This window comes from Rhinichthys klamathensis, unplaced genomic scaffold, assembly GCF_029890125.1.
Source record: "Rhinichthys klamathensis goyatoka isolate OS25496 unplaced genomic scaffold, OSU_Roscu_1.1 h1tg000289l_1, whole genome shotgun sequence".
Lineage (NCBI taxonomy): Eukaryota > Metazoa > Chordata > Actinopteri > Cypriniformes > Leuciscidae > Rhinichthys > Rhinichthys klamathensis.
This window is the reverse complement of record NW_026606808.1, coordinates 1,466,997-1,470,844: the sequence shown is the minus strand read 5'-3', so window position 1 is coordinate 1,470,844 and position 3,848 is coordinate 1,466,997. Positions and strand designations below refer to the sequence as shown.

At 29.8% G+C, this 3,848-nt stretch overlaps 1 long non-coding RNA gene across 1 annotated transcript; it reads right to left on the bottom strand.

Annotated features, from left to right (window-relative positions):
* Positions 1-1,987: 1,987 nt before the first annotated feature.
* Positions 1,988-2,572, bottom strand: LOC130103555 (uncharacterized). The gene is made up of 2 exons (XR_008809373.1): positions 2,435-2,572; positions 1,988-2,167 (listed from the first exon to the last, which is right to left on the bottom strand). It is a non-coding gene; the product is annotated as an uncharacterized LOC130103555 (long non-coding RNA).
* Between the last annotated feature and the right edge of the window lie 1,276 nt (positions 2,573-3,848).

The following is a 3,848-nucleotide window of genomic DNA, read 5'->3' as shown; positions in this document are numbered from 1 at the left end:
ACTTTATATTTACTTTCAAAATTGCTTCTAGTCTATTTAAAATGTATTTAAAGTGCACTGCTCAATGCACTGACAAGCAATTAATGTAAACTAAAATGTACTTTAATGTCAGTTAACAATACACTTAAATGTGAATTAAGTGTAATGTTTTCGACAAACTTATCGCATATTATATGTAATTGATTTCAAATGTATCACAGATTAAGCTCAAATTAAATGCTATTAGTTGATATTAAGAGTGTTTTTTTGGAACAAATTAAGTGGGATTTTAATACATTTGTATATGAACTTTGAAATATGGTAAAGTGTACTTCCAAATATACTGACAAGCAATTAATGTGAACTAAAATATACTTTAATGTAATATACATGTACCCTATTATATAATTAAATACATTTGTAATTAAAAATAAATAAATAAAGTTGCAAATTATTTCAAATTTGAACAAAAAAAAGTATTAATAACCTAGCTACAATCAACACAAATTCAATTTAAAACCCTCCACATTTACTGACAAAACAATCTCTAAAATAAATACATAAAAACCTTTCTGTTGATGCACAAGAAAAAACCCAAGAAACACTATATATAAACAGTTACAACACTTTAAAGGGATAGTTCACTTTAAAATGAAAATTCTGTCATTATATACTCACCCTTAAGTTGTTTCAAACCTGTATGAATTTTTCTTCTGCTGAACACAATGAATATATTTTGAAAAATGTCAGTAACCAAATAGTTAACTGGTCCCATTGACTTCCATGGTATTTTGTTTCCTACTATGGAAGTCAATGGGACCAGTTAACTGTTTGGTTACTGACATTCTTCAAAATATCTTCCTTTGTGTTCAGCAGAAGAAAGAAAGGTAACACTTTATAATAACTGCACACTATTATTCATTAGTTAAGCATGAGTTAACAGTTAATTCATCATTTATAAAGCATTAATAGACATTAATAAGAAGTTTATAAATACAGCTATACATGCTTTTTCTTGATTTATAAGCATATCTATAATGTGTTTAATAATTATATTTTCATACTTTGTTAATGATCAATTAATAATTTCTAAATGAAGTATAGCATTATTTACAAACCAGTTATTTAAGAGTTGTCAGTGATTCATAAGATCACTTAAGTGTAAGTTGAGGGTGAGTATATGATGACAGAATTTTCATTTTAAAGTGAACTATCCCTTTAACTCTCATTTAGAAAGAGTCTGGAGGGCAATGATGCTTATATGCACAATCATTTTCTCCCTCATACAAAGGTACCTAAACCTAAACCTATCATCACAGAAAACATTTTTGTGTTTTTACATTTTCAGAAACATCATTCTGTATGATTTATAAGATTGTTTCCATGTAATTTACTGGTATTACTATACTTTTGGGGTAATTTGGTCCCCATAACCTAGGGATTACCAGTACAAACATCATTTTAGAAGCAAACACACAGTACATCAAACACACAACCCATGAATTAATACAAACAAAATGTGATGTGACGTTCTACTGCAAAATGTGAACACTAAGATTCAAACGGGTAATGCTTTACAAAAAGGTATTATTAGTTTACTCCTTCAGTTAACATGAACTAAGAATGAATAATACTTTAAGCATTTATTAGTCTTAGTTAATGTTAATTTAAAAATTTAATAATCCATTATTATATTCAAAAGTTGTGTATTAAAATTATAATGCACTGTGAACTCGCATGAACAATGACTATAAATTGTATTAACTAACTTTAACAAACTATATTTTAATTAACTAATATTAACAAAGATTCATAAATACTGTAAAAATATGCTCATTTTTAGATCATGTTGGCTAATACATAAACTAATATTAACAAATGAGACCTAATTAAAGTGTTACCGAACCTTGTTAATTTTAGCTCTTAAACCTTTTTTTATAGCACCAACATTAAACAGGACAAAATGCTTACTCCAGCATTACAGTGAATATAAGGTTGTCTAAAAAAAAAAAAAAAAAAAAAAAAAACTGAAGAAATCTAAAGGCACAAAAACAAGAAAACCAAAATCATTTGTCACCAAATGTTTTGAAGTAGTTGGAAAGTGCTGTTTATGTCAATGTCCCGGTGCTCTCCAAAGTAAATGTGAATGGATTTGTTCCAAAGAGGCAGGAAAGTCAGAAAAAAATACCTTGAGAAAAAAAAAAGTGAAGGAAAACATTTGTTTATAAAACAGATCCAGTCCATTATTATATTTGGCTCAAATGAATGAAAGTGATAGATATTTTCCCGTTAAAGTTTATATACACCTTGCAGTATTTTAGTCTTTATTTTAGCAATAAGAGGGAACACAAAAATGTCTATGTTGTCTTTTTATTTAGTACTACCCTGATGAAGCAGTTTATTCTGCAAGGTGTACGTAAACTTTTGACTGCTAACTGTTGATGTGATGAATTACCTCATCAGGGTCACACCGTAGTAGAAAGCTGGGCAAGGTTCCTCTATTTCCCACAAACACCAGGATTGCACTGACCACGCCATCTTCACTGACACTGGGCCTAAAGTTATTAAAAATAGAGAACATTTATTTTGCTACTTTACAAGGATTTTAAACATAACTTTATCAATTACACAAATATAGGTTAATGACCCATGCAAATTGAGAAAGGTAATCTTGAATTTTAAGCTTGCGCACGTATCTTCATGAAGGATGTTCCTGTATTTACCACGGTTGACACAGTAATGCGGCAGCCTTCTTCATTTGGTTTGTTACCTGTAAAATATATGATGATTATAGGGGCATATGTAAATGCACAGGTGGGAATCTATAACTTGCAAATGGAAAAGATACAAAGCATTAAAAGCTATAGGGATAGTTAGGGACTTGATAGCAGTGTTTTAGCTTGATAGAGGTGTGCTGGCTGGGCAAAAATTCATAATAACTCTTGTAACATCACCTCATCAATACAGGTCTGTGATTCCACACCGCTTGCCCTGTATCTCCAATAACAAATGTGAACTGATCCTGCAAAATGAATGTTTAATCCAGATAAGCACAAAAATATTACATATTCCAAAACAAATAGTAAATGAACAACTCACTCTTCAAATGCAAAACGAAATTAAATACATTACAAGCATTATTTCTAGAGGTGGGTGATATATTAAATATGTAACGTTATGGTGGTTAAGATTAATTAATATAAATGACTTCGAGAGTTACAATTGGATCAGCATTCAGCATGCAAATTTAACTTTAAGTCATTTAGTTTGTTTAAAATTATTTTTAAAAGTCGGTTTAAAATAAATAAATGAATATATATATATATATATATATATATATATATATATATATATATATATATATATATATATAAAAAACACATTTCAGTAGACAAATTCCTCGAACACGCCCACACACGCGAGCACATTACGATGTAAGACATTATTAGAATGCAATCATAGATAAATTAGTGGAAACATGATTAATTTACCTCCCGAATCTATTGCGTATAACTTTACTATCTGCGATTAAAAAGCACTCTTAATCGCAATATCAACTGCGGTGAAAAAAATTTCAATAAAGAAAGCATCAAGATATACTTACTTGACTGATTATTTGCAGTATAACATCTCATCTGCAAACAGCCAAACGTGGCGCTCCTTTTGTTTGGGAAGCTTCAGTTTCCTCATGCACCGCCATTACAGAAACATAACAGCGCATTTTTCAAACTCTAGTGAAGTAGTGCGTCATCATGACGTAGTATTTCTGGCGCATGCTCATTAAACACCATGTTCGTATAGAGTATATTTTCATTTTAGCTTTTCTGTTTAAGTTGAAGTTGTTCTAACTCAATTGTGTTGTTAGACTC